Consider the following 14474-nt stretch of genomic DNA (forward strand, 5'->3'; position numbering starts at 1 on the left):
TAACAAATGAAAGACCTCCTTTTGTTTAGATGGATACAATCCCAGGAAAAACAAAACATAAAACAGACAGTGAGCAAGCATTGGTGGTTCAGTGGTAGAATTCTCGCCTGCCACGCGGGAGACCCGGGTCCGATTCCCGGCCAATGCAGAGACTGTACCATTCCAGACAATGGGTCTTTTATTTCAAGCATTACCTTACAAATAAACGTCACAATATTGTTTGGATCGAAACTCTCTCAGGAAAAACAAACAAAAAACAGACTTGGAGCAGGCATTGGTGGTTCAGTGGTAGAATTCTCGCCTGCCACGCGGGAGACCAGGGTCCGATTCCCGGCCAATGCAGAGGCTGTCTGTTCTGATTGCTTCTTTGTTTAGCTTTACCTAACAAATGAAAGGCCTCCTTTTGTTTAGATGGATACAATCTCAGGAAAAATAAAACATAAAACAAAGTGTGAGCAAGCATTGGTGGTTCAGTGGTAGAATTCTCGCCTGCCACGCGGGAGACCCGGGTCCGATTCCCGGCCAATGCAGAGGCTGTCTGTTCTGATTGCTTCTTTGTTTAGCTTTACCTAACAAATGAAAGACCTCCTTTTGTTTAGATGGATACAATCCCAGGAAAAACAAAACATAAAATAGACAGTGAGCAAGCATTGGTGGTTCAGTGGTAGAATTCTTGCCTGCCACGCGGGAGACCCCGGTCCGATTCCCGGCCAATGCAGAGACTGTACCATTCCAGACAATGGGTCTTTTATTTCAAGCATTACCTTACAAATAAACGTCACAATATTGTTTGGATCGAAACTCTCTCTCAGGAAAAACAAACAAAAAACAGACTTGGAGCAGGCATTGGTGGTTCAGTGGTAGAATTCTCGCCTGCCACGCGGGAGACCCGGGTCCGATTCCCGGCCAATGCAGAGGCTGTCTGTTCTGATTGCTTCTTTGTTTAGCTTTACCTAACGAATGAAAGGCCTCCATTTGTTTAGATGGAAACAATCTCAGGAAAAATAAAACCTAAAACAGACAGTGAGCAAGCATTGGTGGTTCAGTGGTAGAATTCTCGCCTGCCACGCGGGAGACCCGGGTCCGATTCCCGGCCAATGCAGAGGCTGTCTGTTCTGATTGCTTCTTTGTTTAGCTTTACCTAACAAATGAAAGGCCTCCTTTTGTTTAGATGGATACAATATCAGGAAAAATAAAACATAAAACAGACAGTGAGCAAGCATTGGTGGTTCAGTGGTAGAATTCTCGCCTGCCACGCGGGAGACCCGGGTCCGATTCCCGGCCAATGCAGAGGCTGTCTGTTCTGATTGCTTCTTTGTTTAGCTTTACCTAACAAATGAAAGGCCTCCTTTTGTTTAGATGGATACAATCTCAGGAAAAATAAAACATAAAACAAACTGTGAGCAAGCATTGGTGGTTCAGTGGTAGAATTCTCGCCTGCCACGCGGGAGACCCGGGTCCGATTCCCGGCCAATGCAGAGGCTGTCTGTTCTGATTGCTTCTTTGTTTAGCTTTACCTAACAAATGAAAGACCTCCTTTTGTTTAGATGGATACAATCCCAGGAAAAACAAAACATAAAACAGACAGTGAGCAAGCATTGGTGGTTCAGTGGTAGAATTCTCGCCTGCCACGCGGGAGACCCGGGTCCGATTCCCGGCCAATGCAGAGACTGTACCATTCCAGACAATGGGTCTTTTATTTCAAGCATTACCTTACAAATAAACGTCACAATATTGTTTGGATCGAAACTCTCTCAGGAAAAACAAACAAAAAACAGACTTGGAGCAGGCATTGGTGGTTCAGTGGTAGAATTCTCACCTGCCACGCGGGAGACCCGGGTCCGATTCCCGGCCAATGCAGAGGCTGTCTGTTCTGATTGCTTCTTTGTTTAGCTTTACCTAACGAATGAAAGCCCTCCATTTGTTTAGATGGAAACAATCTCAGGAAAAATAAAACCTAAAACAGACAGTGAGCAAGCATTGGTGGTTCAGTGGTAGAATTCTCGCCTGCCACGCGGGAGACCCGGGTCTGATTCCTGGCCAATGCAGAGACTGTACCATTCCAGACAATGGGTCTTTTATTTCAAGCATTACCTTACAAATAAACGTCACAATATTGTTTGGATCGAAACTCTCTCAGGAAAAACAAACATAAAACAGACAGTGAGCAAGCATTGGTGGTTCAGTGGTAGAATTCTCGCCTGCCACGCGGGAGACCCGGGTCCGATTCCCGGCCAATGCAGAGGCTGTCTGTTCTGATTGCTTCTTTGTTTAGCTTTACCTAACAAATGAAAGGCCTCCTTTTGTTTAGATGGATACAATCTCAGGAAAAATAAAACATAAAACAAACTGTGAGCAAGCATTGGTGGTTCAGTGGTAGAATTCTCGCCTGCCACGCGGGAGACCCGGGTCCGATTCCCGGCCAATGCAGAGGCTGTCTGTTCTGATTGCTTCTTTGTTTAGCTTTACCTAACAAATGAAAGGCCTCCTTTTGTTTAGATGGATACAATCTCAGGAAAAATAAAACATAAAACAAACTGTGAGCAAGCATTGGTGGTTCAGTGGTAGAATTCTCGCCTGCCACGCGGGAGACCCGGGTCCGATTCCCGGCCAATGCAGAGGCTGTCTGTTCTGATTGCTTCTTTGTTTAGCTTTACCTAACAAATGAAAGGCCTCCTTTTGTTTAGATGGATACAATATCAGGAAAAATAAAACATAAAACAGACAGTGAGCAAGCATTGGTGGTTCAGTGGTAGAATTCTCGCCTGCCACGCGGGAGACCCGGGTCCGATTCCCGGCCAATGCAGAGGCTGTCTGTTCTGATTGCTTCTTTGTTTAGCTTTACCTAACAAATGAAAGGCCTCCTTTTGTTTAGATGGATACAATCTCAGGAAAAATAAAACATAAAACAAACTGTGAGCAAGCATTGGTGGTTCAGTGGTAGAATTCTCGCCTGCCACGCGGGAGACCCGGGTCCGATTCCCGGCCAATGCAGAGGCTGTCTGTTCTGATTGCTTCTTTGTTTAGCTTTACCTAACAAATGAAAGACCTCCTTTTGTTTAGATGGATACAATCCCAGGAAAAACAAAACATAAAACAGACAGTGAGCAAGCATTGGTGGTTCAGTGGTAGAATTCTCGCCTGCCACGCGGGAGACCCGGGTCCGATTCCCGGCCAATGCAGAGGCTGTCTGTTCTGATTGCTTCTTTGTTTAGCTTTACCTAACGAATGAAAGCCCTCCATTTGTTTAGATGGAAACAATCTCAGGAAAAATAAAACCTAAAACAGACAGTGAGCAAGCATTGGTGGTTCAGTGGTAGAATTCTCGCCTGCCACGCGGGAGACCCGGGTCTGATTCCCGGCCAATGCAGAGACTGTACCATTCCAGACAATGGGTCTTTTATTTCAAGCATTACCTTACAAATAAACGTCACAATATTGTTTGGATCGAAACTCTCTCAGGAAAAACAAACATAAAACAGACAGTGAGCAAGCATTGGTGGTTCAGTGGTAGAATTCTCGCCTGCCACGCGGGAGACCCGGGTCCGATTCCCGGCCAATGCAGAGGCTGTCTGTTCTGATTGCTTCTTTGTTTAGCTTTACCTAACAAATGAAAGGCCTCCTTTTGTTTAGATGGATACAATCTCAGGAAAAATAAAACATAAAACAAACTGTGAGCAAGCATTGGTGGTTCAGTGGTAGAATTCTCGCCTGCCACGCGGGAGACCCGGGTCCGATTCCCGGCCAATGCAGAGGCTGTCTGTTCTGATTGCTTCTTTGTTTAGCTTTACCTAACAAATGAAAGGCCTCCTTTTGTTTAGATGGATACAATCTCAGGAAAAATAAAACATAAAACAAACTGTGAGCAAGCATTGGTGGTTCAGTGGTAGAATTCTCGCCTGCCACGCGGGAGACCCGGGTCCGATTCCCGGCCAATGCAGAGACTGTACCATTCCAGACAATGGGTCTTTTATTTCAAGCATTACCTTACAAATAAACGTCACAATATTGTTTGGATCGAAACTCTCTCAGGAAAAACAAACAAAAAACAGACTTGGAGCAGGCATTGGTGGTTCAGTGGTAGAATTCTCACCTGCCACGCGGGAGACCCGGGTCCGATTCCCGGCCAATGCAGAGGCTGTCTGTTCTGATTGCTTCTTTGTTTAGCTTTACCTAACGAATGAAAGCCCTCCATTTGTTTAGATGGAAACAATCTCAGGAAAAATAAAACCTAAAACAGACAGTGAGCAAGCATTGGTGGTTCAGTGGTAGAATTCTCGCCTGCCACGCGGGAGACCCGGGTCTGATTCCCGGCCAATGCAGAGACTGTACCATTCCAGACAATGGGTCTTTTATTTCAAGCATTACCTTACAAATAAACGTCACAATATTGTTTGGATCGAAACTCTCTCAGGAAAAACAAACATAAAACAGACAGTGAGCAAGCATTGGTGGTTCAGTGGTAGAATTCTCGCCTGCCACGCGGGAGACCCGGGTCCGATTCCCGGCCAATGCAGAGGCTGTCTGTTCTGATTGCTTCTTTGTTTAGCTTTACCTAACAAATGAAAGGCCTCCTTTTGTTTAGATGGATACAATCTCAGGAAAAATAAAACATAAAACAAACTGTGAGCAAGCATTGGTGGTTCAGTGGTAGAATTCTCGCCTGCCACGCGGGAGACCCGGGTCCGATTCCCGGCCAATGCAGAGGCTGTCTGTTCTGATTGCTTCTTTGTTTAGCTTTACCTAACAAATGAAAGGCCTCCTTTTGTTTAGATGGATACAATCTCAGGAAAAATAAAACATAAAACAAACTGTGAGCAAGCATTGGTGGTTCAGTGGTAGAATTCTCGCCTGCCACGCGGGAGACCCGGGTCCGATTCCCGGCCAATGCAGAGGCTGTCTGTTCTGATTGCTTCTTTGTTTAGCTTTACCTAACAAATGAAAGGCCTCCTTTTGTTTAGATGGATACAATATCAGGAAAAATAAAACATAAAACAGACAGTGAGCAAGCATTGGTGGTTCAGTGGTAGAATTCTCGCCTGCCACGCGGGAGACCCGGGTCCGATTCCCGGCCAATGCAGAGGCTGTCTGTTCTGATTGCTTCTTTGTTTAGCTTTACCTAACAAATGAAAGGCCTCCTTTTGTTTAGATGGATACAATCTCAGGAAAAATAAAACATAAAACAAACTGTGAGCAAGCATTGGTGGTTCAGTGGTAGAATTCTCGCCTGCCACGCGGGAGACCCGGGTCCGATTCCCGGCCAATGCAGAGGCTGTCTGTTCTGATTGCTTCTTTGTTTAGCTTTACCTAACAAATGAAAGACCTCCTTTTGTTTAGATGGATACAATCCCAGGAAAAACAAAACATAAAACAGACAGTGAGCAAGCATTGGTGGTTCAGTGGTAGAATTCTCGCCTGCCACGCGGGAGACCCGGGTCCGATTCCCGGCCAATGCAGAGACTGTACCATTCCAGACAATGGGTCTTTTATTTCAAGCATTACCTTACAAATAAACGTCACAATATTGTTTGGATCGAAACTCTCTCAGGAAAAACAAACAAAAAACAGACTTGGAGCAGGCATTGGTGGTTCAGTGGTAGAATTCTCACCTGCCACGCGGGAGACCCGGGTCCGATTCCCGGCCAATGCAGAGGCTGTCTGTTCTGATTGCTTCTTTGTTTAGCTTTACCTAACGATTGAAAGCCCTCCATTTGTTTAGATGGAAACAATCTCAGGAAAAATAAAACCTAAAACAGACAGTGAGCAAGCATTGGTGGTTCAGTGGTAGAATTCTCGCCTGCCACGCGGGAGACCCGGGTCCGATTCCCGGCCAATGCAGAGACTGTACCATTCCAGACAATGGGTCTTTTATTTCAAGCATTACCTTACAAATAAACGTCACAATATTGTTTGGATCGAAACTCTCTCAGGAAAAACAAACATAAAACAGACAGTGAGCAAGCATTGGTGGTTCAGTGGTAGAATTCTCGCCTGCCACGCGGGAGACCCGGGTCCGATTCCCGGCCAATGCAGAGGCTGTCTGTTCTGATTGCTTCTTTGTTTAGCTTTACCTAACAAATGAAAGGCCTCCTTTTGTTTAGATGGATACAATCTCAGGAAAAATAAAACATAAAACAAACTGTGAGCAAGCATTGGTGGTTCAGTGGTAGAATTCTCGCCTGCCACGCGGGAGACCCGGGTCCGATTCCCGGCCAATGCAGAGGCTGTCTGTTCTGATTGCTTCTTTGTTTAGCTTTACCTAACAAATGAAAGGCCTCCTTTTGTTTAGATGGATACAATCTCAGGAAAAATAAAACATAAAACAAACTGTGAGCAAGCATTGGTGGTTCAGTGGTAGAATTCTCGCCTGCCACGCGGGAGACCCGGGTCCGATTCCCGGCCAATGCAGAGACTGTACCATTCCAGACAATGGGTCTTTTATTTCAAGCATTACCTTACAAATAAATGTCACAATATTGTTTGGATCGAAACTCTCTCAGGAAAAACAAACAAAAAACAGACTTGGAGCAGGCATTGGTGGTTCAGTGGTAGAATTCTCGCCTGCCACGCGGGAGACCCGGGTCCGATTCCCGGCCAGTGCAGAGACTGTACCATTCCAGACAATGGGTCTTTTATTTCAAGCATTACCTTACAAATAAATGTCACAATATTGTTTGGATCGAAACTCTCTCAGGAAAAACAAACAAAAAACAGACTTGGAGCAGGCATTGGTGGTTCAGTGGTAGAATTCTCGCCTGCCACGCGGGAGACCCGGGTCCGATTCCCGGCCAATGCAGAGGCTGTCTGTTCTGATTGCTTCTTTGTTTAGCTTTACCTAACAAATGAAAGGCCTCCTTTTGTTTAGATGGATACAATCTCAGGAAAAATAAAACATAAAACAAACTGTGATCAAGCATTGGTGGTTCAGTGGTAGAATTCTCGCCTGCCACGCGGGAGACCCGGGTCCGATTCCCGGCCAATGCAGAGGCTGTCTGTTCTGATTGCTTCTTTGTTTAGCTTTACCTAACAAATGAAAGGCCTCCTTTTGTTTAGATGGATACAATCTCAGGAAAAATAAAACATAAAACAAACTGTGAGCAAGCATTGGTGGTTCAGTGGTAGAATTCTCCCCTGCCACGCGGGAGACCCGGGTCCGATTCCCGGCCAATGCAGAGGCTGTCTGTTCTGATTGCTTCTTTGTTTAGCTTTACCTAACAAATGAAAGGCCTCCTTTTGTTTAGATGGATACAATATCAGGAAAAACAAAACATAAAACAGACAGTGAGCAAGCATTGGTGGTTCAGTGGTAGAATTCTCGCCTGCCACGCGGGAGACCCGGGTCCGATTCCCGGCCAATGCAGAGACTGCACCATTCCAGACAATGGGTCTTTTATTTCAAGCATTACCTTACAAATAAACGTCACAATATTGTTTGGATCGAAACTCTCTCAGGAAAAACAAACAAAAAACTGACTTGGAGCAGGCATTGGTGGTTCGGTGGTAGAATTCTCGCCTGCCACGCGGGAGACCCGGGTCCGATTCCCGGCCAATGCAGAGGCTGTCTGTTCTGATTGCTTCTTTGTTTAGCTTTACCTAACAAATGAAAGGCCTCCTTTTGTTTAGATGGATACAATCTCAGGAAAAATAAAACATAAAACAAACTGTGAGCAAGCATTGGTGGTTCAGTGGTAGAATTCTCACCTGCCACGCGGGAGACCCGGGTCCGATTCCCGGCCAATGCAGAGGCTGTCTGTTCTGATTGCTTCTTTGTTTAGCTTTACCTAACAAATGAAAGGCCTCCTTTTGTTTAGATGGATACAATCTCAGGAAAAATAAAACATAAAACAAACTGTGAGCAAGCATTGGTGGTTCAGTGGTAGAATTCTCGCCTGCCACGCGGGAGACCCGGGTCCGATTCCCGGCCAATGCAGAGGCTGTCTGTTCTGATTGCTTCTTTGTTTAGCTTTACCTAACAAATGAAAGGCCTCCTTTTGTTTAGATGGATACAATCTCAGGAAAAATAAAACATAAAACAGACAGTGAGCAAGCATTGGTGGTTCAGTGGTAGAATTCTCGCCTGCCACGCGGGAGACCCGGGTCCGATTCCCGGCCAATGCAGAGGCTGTCTGTTTTGATTGCTTCTTTGTTTAGCTTTACCTAACAAATGAAAGGCCTCCTTTTGTTTAGATGGATACAATCTCAGGAAAAATAAAACATAAAACAAACTGTGAGCAAGCATTGGTGGTTCAGTGGTAGAATTCTCGCCTGCCACGCGGGAGACCCGGGTCCGATTCCCGGCCAATGCAGAGACTGTACCATTCCAGACAATGGGTCTTTTATTTCAAGCATTACCTTACAAATAAATGTCACAATATTGTTTGGATCGAAACTCTCTCAGGAAAAACAAACAAAAAACAGACTTGGAGCAGGCATTGGTGGTTCAGTGGTAGAATTCTCGCCTGCCACGCGGGAGACCCGGGTCCGATTCCCGGCCAGTGCAGAGACTGTACCATTCCAGACAATGGGTCTTTTATTTCAAGCATTACCTTACAAATAAATGTCACAATATTGTTTGGATCGAAACTCTCTCAGGAAAAACAAACAAAAAACAGACTTGGAGCAGGCATTGGTGGTTCAGTGGTAGAATTCTCGCCTGCCACGCGGGAGACCCGGGTCCGATTCCCGGCCAATGCAGAGGCTGTCTGTTCTGATTGCTTCTTTATTTAGCTTTACCTAACGAATGAAAGGCCTCCATTTGTTTAGATGGAAACAATCTCAGGAAAAATAAAACATAAAACAGACAGTGAGCAAGCATTGGTGGTTCAGTGGTAGAATTCTCGCCTGCCACGCGGGAGACCCGGGTCCGATTCCCGGCCAATGCAGAGGCTGTCTGTTCTGATTGCTTCTTTGTTTAGCTTTACCTAACGAATGAAAGGCCTCCATTTGTTTAGATGGAAACAATCTCAGGAAAAATAAAACATAAAACAGACAGTGAGCAAGCATTGGTGGTTCAGTGGTAGAATTCTCGCCTGCCACGCGGGAGACCCGGGTCCGATTCCCGGCCAATGCAGAGGCTGTCTGTTCTGATTGCTTCTTTGTTTAGCTTTACCTAACAAATGAAAGGCCTCCTTTTGTTTAGATGGATACAATCTCAGGAAAAATAAAACATAAAACAAACTGTGATCAAGCATTGGTGGTTCAGTGGTAGAATTCTCGCCTGCCACGCGGGAGACCCGGGTCCGATTCCCGGCCAATGCAGAGGCTGTCTGTTCTGATTGCTTCTTTGTTTAGCTTTACCTAACAAATGAAAGGCCTCCTTTTGTTTAGATGGATACAATCTCAGGAAAAATAAAACATAAAACAAACTGTGAGCAAGCATTGGTGGTTCAGTGGTAGAATTCTCGCCTGCCACGCGGGAGACCCGGGTCCGATTCCCGGCCAATGCAGAGGCTGTCTGTTCTGATTGCTTCTTTGTTTAGCTTTACCTAACAAATGAAAGGCCTCCTTTTGTTTAGATGGATACAATATCAGGAAAAATAAAACATAAAACAGACAGTGAGCAAGCATTGGTGGTTCAGTGGTAGAATTCTCGCCTGCCACGCGGGAAACCCGGGTCCGATTCCCGGCCAATGCAGAGGCTGTCTGTTCTGATTGCTTCTTTGTTTAGCTTTACCTAACAAATGAAATCCCTCCTTTTGTTTAGATGGAAACAATCTCAGGAAAAATAAAACATAAAACAGACAGTGAGCAAGCATTGGTGGTTCAGTGGTAGAATTCTCGCCTGCCACGCGGGAGACCCGGGTCCGATTCCCGGCCAATGCAGAGGCTGTCTGTTCTGATTGCTTCTTTGTTTAGCTTTACCTAACAAATGAAAGACCTCCTTTTGTTTAGATGGATACAATCCCAGGAAAAACAAAACATAAAACAGACAGTGAGCAAGCATTGGTGGTTCAGTGGTAGAATTCTCGCCTGCCACGCGGGAGACCCGGGTCCGATTCCCGGCCAATGCAGAGACTGTACCATTCCAGACAATGGGTCTTTTATTTCAAGCATTACCTTACAAATAAACGTCACAATATTGTTTGGATCGAAACTCTCTCAGGAAAAACAAACAAAAAACAGACTTGGAGCAGGCATTGGTGGTTCAGTGGTAGAATTCTCGCCTGCCACGCGGGAGACCGGGGTCCGATTCCCGGCCAATGCAGAGGCTGTCTGTTCTGATTGCTTCTTTGTTTAGCTTTACCTAACAAATGAAAGGCCTCCTTTTGTTTAGATGGATACAATCTCAGGAAAAATAAAACATAAAACAAAGTGTGAGCAAGCATTGGTGGTTCAGTGGTAGAATTCTCGCCTGCCGCGCGGGAGACCCGGGTCCGATTCCCGGCCAATGCAGAGGCTGTCTGTTCTGATTGCTTCTTTGTTTAGCTTTACCTAACAAATGAAAGGCCTCCTTTTGTTTAGATGGATACAATCTCAGGAAAAATAAAACATAAAACAAACTGTGAGCAAGCATTGGTGGTTCAGTGGTAGAATTCTCGCCTGCCACGCGGGAGACCCGGGTCCGATTCCCGGCCAATGCAGAGGCTGTCTGTTCTGATTGCTTCTTTGTTTAGCTTTACCTAACAAATGAAAGGCCTCCTTTTGTTTAGATGGATACAATCTCAGGAAAAATAAAACATAAAACAGACAGTGAGCAAGCATTGGTGGTTCAGTGGTAGAATTCTCGCCTGCCACGCGGGAGACCCGGGTCCGATTCCCGGCCAATGCAGAGGCTGTCTGTTCTGATTGCTTCTTTGTTTAGCTTTACCTAACAAATGAAAGGCCTCCTTTTGTTTAGATGGATACAATCTCAGGAAAAATAAAACATAAAACAGACAGTGAGCAAGCATTGGTGGTTCAGTGGTAGAATTCTCGCCTGCCACGCGGGAGACCCGGGTCCGATTCCCGGCCAATGCAGAGGCTGTCTGTTCTGATTGCTTCTTTGTTTAGCTTTACCTAACAAATGAAAGGCCTCCTTTTGTTTAGATGGATACAATCTCAGGAAAAATAAAACATAAAACAGACAGTGAGCAAGCATTGGTGGTTCAGTGGTAGAATTCTCGCCTGCCACGCGGGAGACCCGGGTCCGATTCCCGGCCAATGCAGAGGCTGTCTGTTCTGATTGCTTCTTTGTTTAGCTTTACCTAACAAATGAAAGGCCTCCTTTTGTTTAGATGGATACAATCTCAGGAAAAATAAAACATAAAACAAACTGTGAGCAAGCATTGGTGGTTCAGTGGTAGAATTCTCGCCTGCCACGCGGGAGACCCAGGTCCGATTCCCGGCCAATGCAGAGACTGTACCATTCCAGACAATGGGTCTTTTATTTCAAGCATTACCTTACAAATAAATGTCACAATATTGTTTGGATCGAAACTCTCTCAGGAAAAACAAACAAAAAACAGACTTGGAGCAGGCATTGGTGGTTCAGTGGTAGAATTCTCGCCTGCCACGCGGGAGACCCGGGTCCGATTCCCGGCCAGTGCAGAGACTGTACCATTCCAGACAATGGGTCTTTTATTTCAAGCATTACCTTACAAATAAATGTCACAATATTGTTTGGATCGAAACTCTCTCAGGAAAAACAAACAAAAAACAGACTTGGAGCAGGCATTGGTGGTTCAGTGGTAGAATTCTCGCCTGCCACGCGGGAGACCCGGGTCCGATTCCCGGCCAATGCAGAGGCTGTCTGTTCTGATTGCTTCTTTATTTAGCTTTACCTAACGAATGAAAGGCCTCCATTTGTTTAGATGGAAACAATCTCAGGAAAAATAAAACATAAAACAGACAGTGAGCAAGCATTGGTGGTTCAGTGGTAGAATTCTCGCCTGCCACGCGGGAGACCCGGGTCCGATTCCCGGCCAATGCAGAGGCTGTCTGTTCTGATTGCTTCTTTGTTTAGCTTTACCTAACAAATGAAAGGCCTCCTTTTGTTTAGATGGATACAATCTCAGGAAAAATAAAACATAAAACAAACTGTGAGCAAGCATTGGTGGTTCAGTGGTAGAATTCTCGCCTGCCACGCGGGAGACCCGGGTCCGATTCCCGGCCAATGCAGAGGCTGTCTGTTCTGATTGCTTCTTTGTTTAGCTTTACCTAACAAATGAAAGGCCTCCTTTTGTTTAGATGGATACAATATCAGGAAAAATAAAACATAAAACAGACAGTGAGCAAGCATTGGTGGTTCAGTGGTAGAATTCTCGCCTGCCACGCGGGAAACCCGGGTCCGATTCCCGGCCAATGCAGAGGCTGTCTGTTCTGATTGCTTCTTTGTTTAGCTTTACCTAACAAATGAAATCCCTCCTTTTGTTTAGATGGAAACAATCTCAGGAAAAATAAAACATAAAACAGACAGTGAGCAAGCATTGGTGGTTCAGTGGTAGAATTCTCGCCTGCCACGGGGGAGACCCGGGTCTGATTCCCGGCCAATGCAGAGGCTGTCTGTTCTGATTGCTTCTTTGTTTAGCTTTACCTAACAAATGAAAGACCTCCTTTTGTTTAGATGGATACAATCCCAGGAAAAACAAAACATAAAACAGACAGTGAGCAAGCATTGGTGGTTCAGTGGTAGAATTCTCGCCTGCCACGCGGGAGACCCGGGTCCGATTCCCGGCCAATGCAGAGACTGTACCATTCCAGACAATGGGTCTTTTATTTCAAGCATTACCATACAAATAAACGTCACAATATTGTTTGGATCGAAACTCTCTCAGGAAAAACAAACAAAAAACAGACTTGGAGCAGGCATTGGTGGTTCAGTGGTAGAATTCTCGCCTGCCACGCGGGAGACCGGGGTCCGATTCCCGGCCAATGCAGAGGCTGTCTGTTCTGATTGCTTCTTTGTTTAGCTTTACCTAACAAATGAAAGGCCTCCTTTTGTTTAGATGGATACAATCTCAGGAAAAATAAAACATAAAACAAAGTGTGAGCAAGCATTGGTGGTTCAGTGGTAGAATTCTCGCCTGCCGCGCGGGAGACCCGGGTCCGATTCCCGGCCAATGCAGAGGCTGTCTGTTCTGATTGCTTCTTTGTTTAGCTTTACCTAACAAATGAAAGGCCTCCTTTTGTTTAGATGGATACAATCTCAGGAAAAATAAAACATAAAACAAACTGTGAGCAAGCATTGGTGGTTCAGTGGTAGAATTCTCGCCTGCCACGCGGGAGACCCGGGTCCGATTCCCGGCCAATGCAGAGGCTGTCTGTTCTGATTGCTTCTTTGTTTAGCTTTACCTAACAAATGAAAGGCCTCCTTTTGTTTAGATGGATACAATCTCAGGAAAAATAAAACATAAAACAAACTGTGAGCAAGCATTGGTGGTTCAGTGGTAGAATTCTCGCCTGCCACGCGGGAGACCCGGGTCCGATTCCCGGCCAATGCAGAGGCTGTCTGTTCTGATTGCTTCTTTGTTTAGCTTTACCTAACAAATGAAAGGCCTCCTTTTGTTTAGATGGATACAATCTCAGGAAAAATAAAACATAAAACAGACAGTGAGCAAGCATTGGTGGTTCAGTGGTAGAATTCTCGCCTGCCACGCGGGAGACCCGGGTCCGATTCCCGGCCAATGCAGAGGCTGTCTGTTCTGATTGCTTCTTTGTTTAGCTTTACCTAACAAATGAAAGGCCTCCTTTTGTTTAGATGGATACAATCTCAGGAAAAATAAAACATAAAACAGACAGTGAGCAAGCATTGGTGGTTCAGTGGTAGAATTCTCGCCTGCCACGCGGGAGACCCGGGTCCGATTCCCGGCCAATGCAGAGGCTGTCTGTTCTGATTGCTTCTTTGTTTAGCTTTACCTAACAAATGAAAGGCCTCCTTTTGTTTAGATGGATACAATCTCAGGAAAAATAAAACATAAAACAAACTGTGAGCAAGCATTGGTGGTTCAGTGGTAGAATTCTCGCCTGCCACGCGGGAGACCCAGGTCCGATTCCCGGCCAATGCAGAGACTGTACCATTCCAGACAATGGGTCTTTTATTTCAAGCATTACCTTACAAATAAATGTCACAATATTGTTTGGATCGAAACTCTCTCAGGAAAAACAAACAAAAAACAGACTTGGAGCAGGCATTGGTGGTTCAGTGGTAGAATTCTCGCCTGCCACGCGGGAGACCCGGGTCCGATTCCCGGCCAGTGCAGAGACTGTACCATTCCAGACAATGGGTCTTTTATTTCAAGCATTACCTTACAAATAAATGTCACAATATTGTTTGGATCGAAACTCTCTCAGGAAAAACAAACAAAAAACAGACTTGGAGCAGGCATTGGTGGTTCAGTGGTAGAATTCTCGCCTGCCACGCGGGAGACCCGGGTCCGATTCCCGGCCAATGCAGAGGCTGTCTGTTCTGATTGCTTCTTTATTTAGCTTTACCTAACGAATGAAAGGCCTCCATTTGTTTAGATGGAAACAATCTCAGGAAAAATAAAACATAAAAC

At 45.4% G+C, this 14474-nt stretch overlaps 52 non-coding genes across 52 annotated transcripts; all 52 read left to right on the top strand.

The window, feature by feature from the left end:
• Positions 1–77: 77 nt before the first annotated feature.
• On the top strand, positions 78–148 carry trnag-gcc (transfer RNA glycine (anticodon GCC)). Its single transcript has one exon. It is a non-coding gene; the product is annotated as a tRNA-Gly (tRNA).
• Positions 149–459: 311 nt separating this feature from the next.
• On the top strand, positions 460–530 carry trnag-gcc (transfer RNA glycine (anticodon GCC)). The gene has a single exon. It is a non-coding gene; the product is annotated as a tRNA-Gly (tRNA).
• A 313-nt stretch (positions 531–843) lies between these two features.
• Positions 844–914, top strand: trnag-gcc (transfer RNA glycine (anticodon GCC)). Its single transcript has one exon. It is a non-coding gene; the product is annotated as a tRNA-Gly (tRNA).
• A 117-nt stretch (positions 915–1031) lies between these two features.
• On the top strand, positions 1032–1102 carry trnag-gcc (transfer RNA glycine (anticodon GCC)). The gene has a single exon. It is a non-coding gene; the product is annotated as a tRNA-Gly (tRNA).
• Positions 1103–1219: 117 nt separating this feature from the next.
• On the top strand, positions 1220–1290 carry trnag-gcc (transfer RNA glycine (anticodon GCC)). The gene has a single exon. It is a non-coding gene; the product is annotated as a tRNA-Gly (tRNA).
• Positions 1291–1407: 117 nt separating this feature from the next.
• Positions 1408–1478, top strand: trnag-gcc (transfer RNA glycine (anticodon GCC)). The gene has a single exon. It is a non-coding gene; the product is annotated as a tRNA-Gly (tRNA).
• A 117-nt stretch (positions 1479–1595) lies between these two features.
• trnag-gcc (transfer RNA glycine (anticodon GCC)) lies at positions 1596–1666 on the top strand. Its single transcript has one exon. It is a non-coding gene; the product is annotated as a tRNA-Gly (tRNA).
• Positions 1667–2171: 505 nt separating this feature from the next.
• On the top strand, positions 2172–2242 carry trnag-gcc (transfer RNA glycine (anticodon GCC)). Its single transcript has one exon. It is a non-coding gene; the product is annotated as a tRNA-Gly (tRNA).
• Positions 2243–2359: 117 nt separating this feature from the next.
• Positions 2360–2430, top strand: trnag-gcc (transfer RNA glycine (anticodon GCC)). The gene has a single exon. It is a non-coding gene; the product is annotated as a tRNA-Gly (tRNA).
• A 117-nt stretch (positions 2431–2547) lies between these two features.
• Positions 2548–2618, top strand: trnag-gcc (transfer RNA glycine (anticodon GCC)). Its single transcript has one exon. It is a non-coding gene; the product is annotated as a tRNA-Gly (tRNA).
• A 117-nt stretch (positions 2619–2735) lies between these two features.
• trnag-gcc (transfer RNA glycine (anticodon GCC)) lies at positions 2736–2806 on the top strand. The gene has a single exon. It is a non-coding gene; the product is annotated as a tRNA-Gly (tRNA).
• A 117-nt stretch (positions 2807–2923) lies between these two features.
• On the top strand, positions 2924–2994 carry trnag-gcc (transfer RNA glycine (anticodon GCC)). The gene has a single exon. It is a non-coding gene; the product is annotated as a tRNA-Gly (tRNA).
• Positions 2995–3111: 117 nt separating this feature from the next.
• On the top strand, positions 3112–3182 carry trnag-gcc (transfer RNA glycine (anticodon GCC)). The gene has a single exon. It is a non-coding gene; the product is annotated as a tRNA-Gly (tRNA).
• Positions 3183–3493: 311 nt separating this feature from the next.
• Positions 3494–3564, top strand: trnag-gcc (transfer RNA glycine (anticodon GCC)). The gene has a single exon. It is a non-coding gene; the product is annotated as a tRNA-Gly (tRNA).
• A 117-nt stretch (positions 3565–3681) lies between these two features.
• On the top strand, positions 3682–3752 carry trnag-gcc (transfer RNA glycine (anticodon GCC)). Its single transcript has one exon. It is a non-coding gene; the product is annotated as a tRNA-Gly (tRNA).
• Positions 3753–3869: 117 nt separating this feature from the next.
• On the top strand, positions 3870–3940 carry trnag-gcc (transfer RNA glycine (anticodon GCC)). The gene has a single exon. It is a non-coding gene; the product is annotated as a tRNA-Gly (tRNA).
• A 505-nt stretch (positions 3941–4445) lies between these two features.
• trnag-gcc (transfer RNA glycine (anticodon GCC)) lies at positions 4446–4516 on the top strand. Its single transcript has one exon. It is a non-coding gene; the product is annotated as a tRNA-Gly (tRNA).
• Positions 4517–4633: 117 nt separating this feature from the next.
• trnag-gcc (transfer RNA glycine (anticodon GCC)) lies at positions 4634–4704 on the top strand. The gene has a single exon. It is a non-coding gene; the product is annotated as a tRNA-Gly (tRNA).
• A 117-nt stretch (positions 4705–4821) lies between these two features.
• Positions 4822–4892, top strand: trnag-gcc (transfer RNA glycine (anticodon GCC)). The gene has a single exon. It is a non-coding gene; the product is annotated as a tRNA-Gly (tRNA).
• Positions 4893–5009: 117 nt separating this feature from the next.
• On the top strand, positions 5010–5080 carry trnag-gcc (transfer RNA glycine (anticodon GCC)). Its single transcript has one exon. It is a non-coding gene; the product is annotated as a tRNA-Gly (tRNA).
• A 117-nt stretch (positions 5081–5197) lies between these two features.
• Positions 5198–5268, top strand: trnag-gcc (transfer RNA glycine (anticodon GCC)). Its single transcript has one exon. It is a non-coding gene; the product is annotated as a tRNA-Gly (tRNA).
• Positions 5269–5385: 117 nt separating this feature from the next.
• trnag-gcc (transfer RNA glycine (anticodon GCC)) lies at positions 5386–5456 on the top strand. Its single transcript has one exon. It is a non-coding gene; the product is annotated as a tRNA-Gly (tRNA).
• Positions 5457–5767: 311 nt separating this feature from the next.
• On the top strand, positions 5768–5838 carry trnag-gcc (transfer RNA glycine (anticodon GCC)). The gene has a single exon. It is a non-coding gene; the product is annotated as a tRNA-Gly (tRNA).
• Positions 5839–5961: 123 nt separating this feature from the next.
• Positions 5962–6032, top strand: trnag-gcc (transfer RNA glycine (anticodon GCC)). Its single transcript has one exon. It is a non-coding gene; the product is annotated as a tRNA-Gly (tRNA).
• Positions 6033–6149: 117 nt separating this feature from the next.
• trnag-gcc (transfer RNA glycine (anticodon GCC)) lies at positions 6150–6220 on the top strand. The gene has a single exon. It is a non-coding gene; the product is annotated as a tRNA-Gly (tRNA).
• A 117-nt stretch (positions 6221–6337) lies between these two features.
• Positions 6338–6408, top strand: trnag-gcc (transfer RNA glycine (anticodon GCC)). The gene has a single exon. It is a non-coding gene; the product is annotated as a tRNA-Gly (tRNA).
• A 317-nt stretch (positions 6409–6725) lies between these two features.
• trnag-gcc (transfer RNA glycine (anticodon GCC)) lies at positions 6726–6796 on the top strand. Its single transcript has one exon. It is a non-coding gene; the product is annotated as a tRNA-Gly (tRNA).
• Positions 6797–6913: 117 nt separating this feature from the next.
• On the top strand, positions 6914–6984 carry trnag-gcc (transfer RNA glycine (anticodon GCC)). The gene has a single exon. It is a non-coding gene; the product is annotated as a tRNA-Gly (tRNA).
• Positions 6985–7289: 305 nt separating this feature from the next.
• trnag-gcc (transfer RNA glycine (anticodon GCC)) lies at positions 7290–7360 on the top strand. The gene has a single exon. It is a non-coding gene; the product is annotated as a tRNA-Gly (tRNA).
• A 499-nt stretch (positions 7361–7859) lies between these two features.
• On the top strand, positions 7860–7930 carry trnag-gcc (transfer RNA glycine (anticodon GCC)). The gene has a single exon. It is a non-coding gene; the product is annotated as a tRNA-Gly (tRNA).
• Positions 7931–8047: 117 nt separating this feature from the next.
• On the top strand, positions 8048–8118 carry trnag-gcc (transfer RNA glycine (anticodon GCC)). Its single transcript has one exon. It is a non-coding gene; the product is annotated as a tRNA-Gly (tRNA).
• A 117-nt stretch (positions 8119–8235) lies between these two features.
• trnag-gcc (transfer RNA glycine (anticodon GCC)) lies at positions 8236–8306 on the top strand. The gene has a single exon. It is a non-coding gene; the product is annotated as a tRNA-Gly (tRNA).
• A 317-nt stretch (positions 8307–8623) lies between these two features.
• On the top strand, positions 8624–8694 carry trnag-gcc (transfer RNA glycine (anticodon GCC)). Its single transcript has one exon. It is a non-coding gene; the product is annotated as a tRNA-Gly (tRNA).
• A 117-nt stretch (positions 8695–8811) lies between these two features.
• Positions 8812–8882, top strand: trnag-gcc (transfer RNA glycine (anticodon GCC)). The gene has a single exon. It is a non-coding gene; the product is annotated as a tRNA-Gly (tRNA).
• A 117-nt stretch (positions 8883–8999) lies between these two features.
• trnag-gcc (transfer RNA glycine (anticodon GCC)) lies at positions 9000–9070 on the top strand. The gene has a single exon. It is a non-coding gene; the product is annotated as a tRNA-Gly (tRNA).
• Positions 9071–9187: 117 nt separating this feature from the next.
• Positions 9188–9258, top strand: trnag-gcc (transfer RNA glycine (anticodon GCC)). The gene has a single exon. It is a non-coding gene; the product is annotated as a tRNA-Gly (tRNA).
• A 117-nt stretch (positions 9259–9375) lies between these two features.
• trnag-gcc (transfer RNA glycine (anticodon GCC)) lies at positions 9376–9446 on the top strand. The gene has a single exon. It is a non-coding gene; the product is annotated as a tRNA-Gly (tRNA).
• Positions 9447–9751: 305 nt separating this feature from the next.
• trnag-gcc (transfer RNA glycine (anticodon GCC)) lies at positions 9752–9822 on the top strand. Its single transcript has one exon. It is a non-coding gene; the product is annotated as a tRNA-Gly (tRNA).
• A 117-nt stretch (positions 9823–9939) lies between these two features.
• Positions 9940–10010, top strand: trnag-gcc (transfer RNA glycine (anticodon GCC)). The gene has a single exon. It is a non-coding gene; the product is annotated as a tRNA-Gly (tRNA).
• Positions 10011–10509: 499 nt separating this feature from the next.
• On the top strand, positions 10510–10580 carry trnag-gcc (transfer RNA glycine (anticodon GCC)). Its single transcript has one exon. It is a non-coding gene; the product is annotated as a tRNA-Gly (tRNA).
• Positions 10581–10697: 117 nt separating this feature from the next.
• Positions 10698–10768, top strand: trnag-gcc (transfer RNA glycine (anticodon GCC)). Its single transcript has one exon. It is a non-coding gene; the product is annotated as a tRNA-Gly (tRNA).
• A 117-nt stretch (positions 10769–10885) lies between these two features.
• trnag-gcc (transfer RNA glycine (anticodon GCC)) lies at positions 10886–10956 on the top strand. Its single transcript has one exon. It is a non-coding gene; the product is annotated as a tRNA-Gly (tRNA).
• Positions 10957–11073: 117 nt separating this feature from the next.
• trnag-gcc (transfer RNA glycine (anticodon GCC)) lies at positions 11074–11144 on the top strand. The gene has a single exon. It is a non-coding gene; the product is annotated as a tRNA-Gly (tRNA).
• Positions 11145–11649: 505 nt separating this feature from the next.
• Positions 11650–11720, top strand: trnag-gcc (transfer RNA glycine (anticodon GCC)). Its single transcript has one exon. It is a non-coding gene; the product is annotated as a tRNA-Gly (tRNA).
• A 117-nt stretch (positions 11721–11837) lies between these two features.
• Positions 11838–11908, top strand: trnag-gcc (transfer RNA glycine (anticodon GCC)). Its single transcript has one exon. It is a non-coding gene; the product is annotated as a tRNA-Gly (tRNA).
• A 117-nt stretch (positions 11909–12025) lies between these two features.
• Positions 12026–12096, top strand: trnag-gcc (transfer RNA glycine (anticodon GCC)). The gene has a single exon. It is a non-coding gene; the product is annotated as a tRNA-Gly (tRNA).
• A 493-nt stretch (positions 12097–12589) lies between these two features.
• trnag-gcc (transfer RNA glycine (anticodon GCC)) lies at positions 12590–12660 on the top strand. Its single transcript has one exon. It is a non-coding gene; the product is annotated as a tRNA-Gly (tRNA).
• Positions 12661–13159: 499 nt separating this feature from the next.
• trnag-gcc (transfer RNA glycine (anticodon GCC)) lies at positions 13160–13230 on the top strand. The gene has a single exon. It is a non-coding gene; the product is annotated as a tRNA-Gly (tRNA).
• Positions 13231–13347: 117 nt separating this feature from the next.
• trnag-gcc (transfer RNA glycine (anticodon GCC)) lies at positions 13348–13418 on the top strand. Its single transcript has one exon. It is a non-coding gene; the product is annotated as a tRNA-Gly (tRNA).
• A 117-nt stretch (positions 13419–13535) lies between these two features.
• On the top strand, positions 13536–13606 carry trnag-gcc (transfer RNA glycine (anticodon GCC)). Its single transcript has one exon. It is a non-coding gene; the product is annotated as a tRNA-Gly (tRNA).
• A 117-nt stretch (positions 13607–13723) lies between these two features.
• On the top strand, positions 13724–13794 carry trnag-gcc (transfer RNA glycine (anticodon GCC)). Its single transcript has one exon. It is a non-coding gene; the product is annotated as a tRNA-Gly (tRNA).
• A 505-nt stretch (positions 13795–14299) lies between these two features.
• Positions 14300–14370, top strand: trnag-gcc (transfer RNA glycine (anticodon GCC)). The gene has a single exon. It is a non-coding gene; the product is annotated as a tRNA-Gly (tRNA).
• The last annotated feature ends 104 nt before the right edge of the window (positions 14371–14474 follow it).

Source organism: Brachyhypopomus gauderio, chromosome 19, assembly GCF_052324685.1.
Source record: "Brachyhypopomus gauderio isolate BG-103 chromosome 19, BGAUD_0.2, whole genome shotgun sequence".
NCBI lineage: Eukaryota > Metazoa > Chordata > Actinopteri > Gymnotiformes > Hypopomidae > Brachyhypopomus > Brachyhypopomus gauderio.